Source organism: Papaver somniferum, chromosome 2 (assembly GCF_003573695.1).
Source record: "Papaver somniferum cultivar HN1 chromosome 2, ASM357369v1, whole genome shotgun sequence".
NCBI classification, from domain to species: Eukaryota; Viridiplantae; Streptophyta; class Magnoliopsida; order Ranunculales; family Papaveraceae; genus Papaver; species Papaver somniferum.
Genome location: NC_039359.1, coordinates 89,430,740 through 89,441,823, shown reverse-complemented (window position 1 = coordinate 89,441,823; position 11,084 = coordinate 89,430,740). Strand labels below are relative to the sequence as shown.

The following is an 11,084-nucleotide window of genomic DNA, read 5'->3' as shown; positions in this document are numbered from 1 at the left end:
ATCCTCCTTCACCTCGCTCTTGTGGATGTTTCGGACAATGACATCCTCTCTCGTGTCAGCAAGTTCAATAGGACCCCCAAGATCGACCGAAGGAGTATCGCCTTCAATCGTGCCTTCATCTTTTGCGTCCTCCACCAAAATTCGATCATCCGCATCCTTAATGCATATGACCTGGACTATGTTGCGTATTTTCTTATCCATTAATCGAGAAATCTTGTAGATGTCCTTCTCGCCCTCGCCCGTGCTAAGCTTACGGTAAAATCCCTCATATGCGCGTCCCTTAGGTACGCGCACCACCGGTTTCACCTGCTTTTTTAGCCGCTTTATACTTTTGCAAATTCTCTTCACTCTCATGAGCATGGGCCTCCCTGAAACAGTCTTTTTTGTCTTTGATCGCTTGTTGTACCTCTATATTCCACCACCAAGCGTCTTTGGGGTCGCGTTTTTCTCCTCCTCTTGATACTCCTAGCACTTTCACCACTAGTTGTTGAACACGACTAGCAGTTTCTTTCCATATGTGTTCCGCTGAACATAGCACACCATCAGAAAGAACCTTTTCTCTGAAGGCACGCGTGGTATCCTCCTTGAGATTCCACCATTTAGTTCCTGGTGCGTTAGTACCTTTTCTGTTGGCAACACGTCTTGATAAAGAAGTCATTCACTAGGAGTTTATGTTGGACGACTAACAGATGCTCCCAGTAGGACCTCGCAATCGGAGCACTCTTGTCTATCTTCCCTCATTGCGAGGATATAGTCGATTTGTGTCCGCACGTTGTCCGCACTCATAGGTAACCGTTGCAATACTACTGGTTCTTGACAACACGACTCTCCATCAAAAGAAAATCTACCCGTATAACTAAAGAAACACAATTATGGAAGAAGAGACAAAAATGACCCATTCCATTCATAATCATCTCTAGCTTGTAGAGAAAGATAGTCCAAGTTTTTTGAAACTATGATAAGATATCCTAGTGGTACAAGATTTTTCCAATGACATCATGTGGTCTTAATTTCAAAGTTGAGATTTATTTCTAGCCAAAAGTAGTATTATTTTTTTGACGAGGAAAGGGAAAATTTAATTAAAAAAAATAGACGTCACCAAAATAGTGACATCTAAAGAGGCAATATACAAAAAATTCGGCTAACTGTTGCTATTGCTAACAACAGCATCCCAATTACAAATAAAAGTAATGAGTGAAAAACCATCAAACAGTTTGGTAATAGATTCCCAATTAAACATAGTGCATTCAACAGAAATGATTAGTTGCTCCCAGTTTCTTCTTCTCCCGCCATACAATCTCCCGTTTCTCTCGTTCCAAATTGTCCGCCAGATAGCAAAGGGAAGCATGCCCCAAATTTTCTTAACCATGACCCTACTCTTCTTATTAGGAAATTCCCAAAGGGTATCCCTTACGGAATCAGCAAAAGCCCAATTGATACCAAAACTAGTGAAAAAATAGTTCCACAACCTAACCGTCTCTTTGAAGTGTAAGAACAAATGCATATTAGTTTCCTGGTCTATATTGCAGAATAAGAAAATGCTATTATTAGTTTTACCATCTTGTTGTATAAAGTCAAGAGTAGGTGCACCACTGAAATACAAAGTCCAGACCAAAAATGAGACCTTTAGAGGGACTTTGTTGTTCCATAGCTGCTTATAAGGGAAAGAAAGAAACCCATCCACGTCTAATGAAGTATAACAGTTAGCAACACTGAACTCACCTCCTGCTGCATCCCAGATTCTCTCATCATCTTCATTTACATCTCCCAAAATGGAAGTAGGATCGCCAAGAAGTTGAATCAATCTAACAACATCTCCAAACCCATGTTCTTTCAAGTTTCTTGGAAAACCAAAATCCCAAGCAGTTGAAGAATGAATAACATCCTTGATTGTAGCATCTTTTTTCCGAAAGCTTATACAATATTTTGAAAGAAAATTGTAGAGGCTGGTCACCAACCCATTTTTCCTTCAAAAATATTACTCCCTTCGTTCCTTTTTAATAGGCTGGTTTCTATAAATAAATGTTTCAAAAAAATAGGCTGGTTTTCTAATTGAGAAAGTCAAATGTTACTTTAATTTTCTGGGACCACTTTTCTCTTAACTTCTTTTGATGACAAGTGTCATGTGGACAATTTCACTTTACTTCTTTTGCTGAGAAGTGTCATGGGAACCATTTCACTTCACTTCTTTTATTGACGAGTGTCATGAGGACCACTTTCAATGATTAGTGCTCTTAATTTCCTTAAATTTCTCTAAAAACAAACCAGCCTATTAAAAAAGAACGGAGGGAGTACCTTATTACCACTCTTAATTTGAAATTTAGAGTTATGAAGAATATGGTCGTTAGACTTTAGGATCCCCAACCATAAGTTATGACCAACAGACCTAGTAGAAGAGTTAGGCAAAAAAACATCAAAATTACCTCCAAATTTTTGATGTACCAACTTCCTCCATAAAGCATTCTTGTCTACCCCATATCTCCAAATCCATTTGCAATGCAAAGATTTGTTAACAAGCTTCAGCTGTAGCCAAAAGTAGTATTTCTAGTGATATTGTATTGTCACTGTAAAAGAAAAATAAAAAGAAGATGGCCACAATAACTTTTTTTTTGGCCACATTAACATTGACTGACCGAATAAGGAATAGAGTAGTTCCAAAAAACTCACAATATACATTACTGTGGACTTTTACCCAGCATGCAAATCAGATGGCGTACGGACCGGCCAACCATGTACTGAACAACAGTTTTTTTTTTTTGGTACATACACGAATATAATTTGAAAACACTAGTCTAACTATATAACTTAGGAGGCGGACTTTAAGGTGCTAGTAGTTCAAGCCCCTGCACTTGTTTTTTATCACTGACTATCGTGGACCAGAAAGGAAGGATTCTGCAACTGATGATGCATTACTTATGCATACAGACACACTATCAGTAATGGCAACTGCAAGATGAAACTTAGCTTATATAAAGATAACTCTCTTTATTGATGTTTATAAAATCTCTCAAAACTAAACACAAGCTCTAATCTTGCTCATATGATCAACCACAACTTTGGTGATCATATATATATAGAACTATGAATTCCTTTTCCTAGTCCTATTACCTTATTACATGTCTTTCCTTTTCTTAGAACTAGATGAATTCTAATTCCCTTAGGATTACATCAATTTCTTAATCTTGTCCTAACCAGCTTGTTAGTGACTTCTATGTTGAAGTTTAACCAACATTCTCCCCGTTAAGCTTCAACCTTACCCGTGACATATCTTGTACTCCAATCAATTGTCTCATTTCTTCAAACTTGATCCGAGCTAATGCCTTTGTCAATATATTTTCTTTCTGCTCAGTTCCTGGTATGTGTTCAACGTTAATGACCTCCTTCTCGATGCATTCTCGTATGAAATGATACCTTTTGTGAATGTGTTTTGTCTTCTCATGAAACACTGGATTTTTAGTGAGTGCAATTGCAGACTTATTATCAATCTTGATGAGAACTTTTTCAGGTTCTCTTCCTTTGATTTCACCCAACAGTTCTTGAAGCCATATTGATTGTTTAGCTGCTTCTGTTGCAGCCATAAACTCAGCTTCACAGGATGAGAGGGCTACAGTGTCTTGCTTCTGTGAACACCATGTAATAGGTGCTTCTCCTAGATAAAATATATGACCAGTTGTACTTTTTCCATCATCTTGGTCAAGATTATGACTGCTGTCACTATACCCAACAATTCCTTTTGATCCTCCTCGACCATACTTCAATCCATACCTGATTGTTCCTTTTAGATATCTCAATATTTGCTTTATTACATCACCATGAGACTTGCGTGGACTCTGCATATAACGGCTTGCTACTCCCACAGAGAAAGCCAAGTCCGGTCTTGTGTGTAACAAGTATCTAAGGCATCCAACATTTCTTCTATAACTCGTTGGATCAATCTCAGCTTCTTCTTGTGCCTTTGAAAATTTAAGTCCAAACTCCATTGGTATCTTAGTTGGATTACAAGTTTCAAGTCCTGCTTCTTTCAGAATTCTCCTTGCATAAGCTTCTTGTTTAATCTGAATCCCATCTACTCCTTGATGGACTTCTAACAAATCTGTTGATAAGCCACTTATCAACTAGAAACCAAGTCTTGTTTCTGTTGATTGAAATAATTTCTTCTCTACATGCTTGTGTCCATTTAGTCGAGACCTTTGCTTCCTGAAAATTCCTTGGTTCATCATTAACAGAAAGTAGCATTATCTCACATTCTTCTGCAGCTTGAAGAACATAATCCTCCAGATACTGTGGCTTTTGTATCTGTCTTGTTGATTTTCGCAGTGGAATGGGTTGAGTTATTTCATCGATCTCTTCTTCTTCTTCTTCTTCTTCTACTTCTTCGTTATTCTCAGTGTTTTCATTATTCTCTTCTTCTTCTTGATTAAAATCATTGTTTCCATTGGTATTGATGATTATGGGTCCTTCGCCTTCATCAATTACTTGACCCCATCTTATGTGAAACATTCCTGGATCCCTACTTGGTCCATCATTAGTTTCTTTCCAGTTCCAGTTTGATTTTTCATCGAATACCACATCTCGACTCACTATCACTCTTTTCGTTGTTGGATTGAATAATCTGTAAGCTTTGGTCCAGGCTCAATTCCTAGATTCACAAGAGTCTGAGATCGATCATCCAGTTTCTTAAGAGTTGCAGAATCAACTTTTGCGTATGCTTTGCAACCAAACACTCTTAAATGATCTATGTTTGGTTTTCTCTTTCGCAAGCTTTCATATGGAGTCATGTCTTTCAGAGCTTTCGTAGGTATCCTTTTTATTAGGTATGTGGAGTGTCGTACAAATTCTCCCCATATATAATTAGGTACCTTCATAGCCTTTAAAGAACTTCTTGTCATCTCCATTAGAGTCATGTTTCTCCTCTCCACCACTCCGTTTTGTTGTGGTGTATATGGTTCTGTGAGTTGCCTTTTGATTCCATTTGACTCCCAGAACTTGTTGAACTCTAAGGAAGTGAACTCTCCTCCTCTATCAGTTCTAAGCATTTTGACCTCCTCTTTTAACTCTTTTTCTATCATATTTCTGAAAGCTTTGAATCTTTCAAATGCTTCACTCTTTTCTTTCATAAGAATAGACCACATATATCTTGAGAAGTCATCTATAATAACAAATATGTATTTGTTATTTGCAAGGGTTCGTGGTGTAATAGGACCACATAAATCAGCATGAAGAAGCTCTAATGGCTTTGAGGCTCTGAATGTTGTTGCTTTTGGAAAACCTTGACGCGTTTGTTTCCCAACTAAACATGATTCACAGATCCTTGATTCATCGTTTATCTATGGTAGCCCTCGAACCATCTTGTTCTGAGACATAGTTTTTAAGGTTCTGAAACTTATGTGTCCTAACCTTGCGTGCCACTTCCATGTCTGATCTTCCAGTCTCATATTCAGATACAATGGCCTTCCAATCATGAGACTTATCTTGTAGAGTCTATTCTGTGAGCGTGAGACTCTAACTAAAAGTCTTCCACTTGGGTCATGAACTGTTAGATAATCTTGTCGCATTCTAACATCACATCCAACTTCTGTAGCTTGTCCTAAACTTAGAATGTTGCTTTGTAAGTCTGGGATGAAGTAGATGTTTGTGACAAGCTTTTGTTCTCCGGTCTTGCTCTGAAATAGAATTGATCCTTTCCCTTCAATTTCTACAGAAGATCCATCCCCAAACTTCACTTGTCCTTTGATTTTCTCATTGAGTTCAGAAAAGTTGTGTCTCTTACCAGTCATGTGATTGCTGGCTCCATTATCTAAATACCATATTCCTTCTTCTCCATCCTTTGATTCGTAGTTCTTTGGTGTTAGGTTCCCTTCGTTTAAGAATACAACTTCGTGCATGAAAATAGTTGTATCTGCTTTCCTTGTTTCATTCTTGTTTGTTTCTTCCATCTTTTGTATTCTTTCAGGGCATACAGAGGAGAAGTGTCCTGGTTTATCACATCTGTAACAAATAATGTTTGATCTATCCTTCTTTTCTTTCCCTTGGTTTTGATCATTCTGACTTGTTGTTCTATCTTGTGAGTTAAACTTTCCTCCCCTTCCTCGGCCTCTGTTTCCTCTACCACCTCTTCCACGACCTCTTCCTCTTGTCGCAGAGTTTTGTTGGTAAGAGTTTGTGTACAAGAGTTTTCCTTGAGTTTCTCCATTGTTTTCTTCGTCAAGGATTCTTTCTTCATATGCTTTCAATCTTCCAATTATATCTTCATAGCTAGTCTTCTTTAAATCTAAGACTTGTTCGAGAGAAGCTATGATATGAATATACTTGGATCTTGGTAAACTATTGAGAAACTTCTTTACCAGTTTATCTTCATCAATGGATTGTCCAAGTGACGCAACTTTTGAGGCTATCTTTGATAGCTTTCCTGCAAAGCTATCAATAGTATTAGTGTCTTTCATCTTCACTCTTTCAAATTCAGACATTAAGGTTTGCAGACGAGCTTCTTTAACTCGATCAGCTCCGAGATTACGTGCCTTTATTGCATCCCAAATTTTCTTTGAAGTTTCCTGTTCACCAACTTGTAGAACAAGACATTCTGGTATTGCTTGAAAGAGTAATCCAATGGCAACATTGTTTTTGTCTGGGTCTAATGTACCAGCAATTGTTTCCCAAACTTCGTAGATTTTCATCAGTACCTTCATTCTCATGGCCCATACTGTGTAGTTTGTGGCGTTGAGGATTGGAACTTGTATTGATGGTGGGGTGAACTGTTTTGCACCCACAATGGTGGTTTCGTTTTCCATGGCTCAGAAACAAGCTCTGATACCAATTAATGGCAACTGCAAGATGAAACTTAGCTTATATAAAGACAACTCTCTTTATTGATGTTTAGAAAATCTCTCAAAACTAAACACAAGCTCTAATCTTGCTCATATGATCAACCACAACTTTGGTGATCATATATATATAGAACTATGAATTCCTTTTCCTAGTCCTATTACCTTATTACATGTCTTTCCTTTTCTTAGAACTAGATGACTTCTAATTCCCTTAGGATTACATCAATTTTCTAATCTTTTCCTAACCAACTTGTTAGTGACTTCTATGTTGAAGTTTAACCAACAATCAGGAGATTCAGGACTGTAAATTTCACCCTCAACAGTACTCATTGTCATCGTGGAGACGTCATGGTAAAGTGCCCACAACTCAGTTTCAAGTAGTGGCAAGTCTCCTTCCAAATACTGCAGAACTTGTCTCATGCTTGGTCTAGCCTTTGGATCATCATGTGAACATAACAACCCTAACTTCAAGACCATTTCCATCTCTTCTTTTACATATTGATTCACTAAATTTGGATCACTTGTTTGTAATATTGCCCCTCGTCTCCAACAACATAAGACCCAATCAACAATAACTTCTCCCTACGTTTCCGATTTATGCAACTCTACTGGTCTTCTACTACAAGCAACTTCGAGTAAGAAAGCACCGAACGCGAAAACATCGGAGCTTGTTGTTACTCTTCCGGTTTTAGTCATTTCTGGTGCCATATAACCCAATGTGCCTACCACATTGGTCGTCTGAGGATTCGTTCCGCGATTGTACAATCTTGCGAGACCGAAATCACCTAACCTTGCATTCATTTCACCATATAATAGTACATTACTTGCCTTGATGTCTCTATGAATCACAACTTGTTCCCACTCTTCATGCAGATAAATCAATCCGCAAGCTACACCTTTGATGATTTGAAATCTTTGGTTCCAACTGAGAACTGGTTATGTTGAGGTTGACTCCGAATGGCGAAATATTAACTTGTCTAGACTTCCATTTGGCATGAAATCGTACACTAACAACAGTTCTTTGTTCCGCCTGCAATAGCCCAACAGTTGCACCAAATTTCGGTGTCGAAGGTGACCAATGCTAATGATCTCAGATATAAATTCTCGCATGCCTTGTTTCGAATCATGGGAGATTCTTTTGACAGCAATTTTTGTCTTCGATGATGGTAACACGCCTTTGTAAACCATACCGAAGCCTCCAATCCCAAGAAGTTGCTTCTTTCTAAATCCTTTTGTAGCTATAAATAAATCTCTATATGAGAATTTCAGCCTCCCATAATTTTGTTCCAAATCCTCCACCCCATCTGTGGACTTGCTATATCTGAATAGTACTCCTACGACAACTATGATGCCAAGGATAAATGTTAACACGAGAATTGGGATCATTATAGGCAACTCAACTCCAAAGATATTTTGTTTTCGATCATCCATTTTTCTTCGAGGAGATTCAGAAAGTGGAGAGAGGTCGATGGGTGGCGCTGTTCCGTTAATCCGGAAACTCCATCCCCATATGTAATGAGATGTTAGAGCAGAACTTGTAGATGATGAGAAGCCAGCGTACATCGAGTCTAAGATTATAGCTGAAAGATCTTTACGGTAAGACAATAAAGGGATCTCCGGTTTAGGCTCTGTGATCGGAGCTACTGTGACGTTAAGTTTCTTACTCATGCTATCATATTCTATCCAAACTTGAATGCGATCCCCACTTGTAAGGCTAATGTTGCGGTACGTGCCGTCGCTGCCGGTGTAGTACTTTGGAGGTTCCGATTTCTCGGATCTTAAGTTGTTGATGTCGATTCCTATATGTTGACCCTCTATGGTATCATATTCTTTCGTGTAGACGGTGTCTAGTTCAACTGCGAGGACATGGTTCGTAGAGCGTCCAACATTTGATGAATTAAACAAGCCTAGATATCCGTTTTCATTTACTCCTGGTAATTCTGCTTGAGGTGCAAGAACAAAAGCAATCCCTTCACCAGCTGAACCGGAATCCGGTGTCTTTGGATCTTCCCGCTCTATAGAGAAGATGAATGAAGTGGAAAAGGAAAAAACTGTGCCGTTGGGTCTATTATTCTTTGGTGCTGTAGATGAATTTTGTTCTATATTTTTAAGACGCAAGGGACGTGAATAAAATGCATGGCCTATTTCATGCGAACCACTGAAGTTGTTGGTTAACCTCAATAGTCCATTAGATGTGATGTCTGCTATGCCATTACCAAATCTCAAATTAGAAGCTGCATCTTTAAAGCCATTGTAGACAAAACCACCTCCATTATTTATACCATCAATTTGTACTACTTCTTGTGACAACGATAACAAAGATTGAACTGATAACACCAGTGCCACCAGTACCATGATGAGATGCTTCTTGACCAATAGTATGGTATGAGTACTAATTGAACGGTTAGTCTAGTCGACAAGCTAGAAAACGAAGAGTTTCAGAGAGTAGTACTGATAAAAATGTATGTGGATAAAGAGAAGACTACTACTACTGAGAAGAAGAGGAATCGGATGATATGAAATGAGAAGAAACAATTAAAAGTACAGACCATTATATTTATCATGAGGAGTCGAGTAAATGTTGGAAGTCAGCGTGGTTCCAAATTAGCAGCCAGTATTATTACTGGTCTAAAGGCTTTTACATCAAAAGCGCGTAGGACATGCACTTATGGTTTCAGACTAGCAGCCCGTATTATTGTTTCTCATAAATTCGCAAACGAGTCAAGTCTACTCGGGCCACAGCACGAATACTTTTGATACGAGGGTTTTTCTTTTCTTCGCCTGGAATGGTTTCTACTTTTTTTATTATTATTTTTTTTGTTTTTTTTTGAAAAAACAGTTTTGACAGAATCCGAAATCAGAATGGATGGAACTATACTGGTCAAGTTAGAAATGTCGAAGCGGTACACCTGAACTGATGACTGACCATGGCATATATATGTGCAGACCAAATCAATATGTGTTTTTTTTCCAAAAATGACAAAGTTTGTACTGTACATATAAAGAAAAAATAATATAAACAGTACTCGACCTTTCTTATACGGCAAGAATGAAAGAGAAATCAGTGGTGGGTTGATTTCAACCTATACATGGTGAGAAAGAAAGTCTCTCATTACTTGATATCATCATCCGTGTGCTAAAGGAAGAAAAATATAGAGATATTCAGACATTACGAGTTAGTAGATGCACCGGAGAAGTATGGTTTCCATTTTTAGAATGTGACCGGAAGTTCTCTTCACAGAACCTACACTTTCTTTCACACTTCTACGAACAAGTATCGGAGTTCTGGTTGTGTCTCGCCCAAGTTTGTTATCCTTCACAAAATCAGCCATCAGTCAAAGAGCATTTTTTAAGCCATAATAAAAATTTAGTCTGCGGTTGAAAAATTTCTTTGGAGTAGGTGAAGGAGATTTAAAATGAGGTTGACACAAATATAGAAGGAAAACGATATACTCACCGTGGAAAACCCACCGTGAATACGCCGAGTGACGCAAAAGCCGAATGTAGAAACACATGCCCTATTAGCTAGTCAAGTCAATTTTCGTAGTTAGAATCAGTAATGCTGGTAATTGTAGTTGTCAACCTCAATCAAAGAAAAGCCACATCATATAATTGAATTGAATAGGTAATGAGAATGACTATTTGCAAATATTCCATAGAGAAATTTACTAGTACCACCAGGATGAATTATATGGATCGCAAAACTAGAAATGGCAATTGCGAAAGTGAAAGTGGTGAAATATCTAGGCATTAGCCGGTCATACTCATACGTAAAAAGAGGAGACGAGAAACGAATTGTTTCTTTATTGTCCCACATCGGTCGAAAATCATAAATTTCTCACCTCCGTTCCCTTTATAAGGGGACTACCACACAGAAAAAACAAGAATTTACAATGGGACGAAAAATGGCAACTAAACCGTATCGGCGCATCCACCCAGATCCGACTGATGTGTTTGATCCGAGTGATGAGTTGGCTGCTTTGCTAGAAGAAGAACTAGCGGCAGACATTTGTGAAGAAGAAGATACGCAGAAGATTAAAAGGCCAAGGTAAGAGTGTGCACATCCATCAGTCATCAAGGGAATGTGTGTCAAATGCGCGCAGGTTGTGGACGATGATGATCCTTCTGCTGTCCCACTCAGTTACATCCACAGAGACTTAAGGGTAGGTACTCAAGAACTTGCCAGACTAAGGTTGAAGGATCTCAACTCCTTGTTCCAGAACAAGAAGCTAATCTTGGTCTTGGACTTGGATCACACAT

At 38.4% G+C, this 11,084-nt stretch overlaps 1 pseudogene; it reads right to left on the bottom strand.

Moving 5' to 3' along the window:
* Positions 1-1,141: 1,141 nt before the first annotated feature.
* On the bottom strand, positions 1,142-9,179 carry LOC113351586 (annotated as a pseudogene).
* Between the last annotated feature and the right edge of the window lie 1,905 nt (positions 9,180-11,084).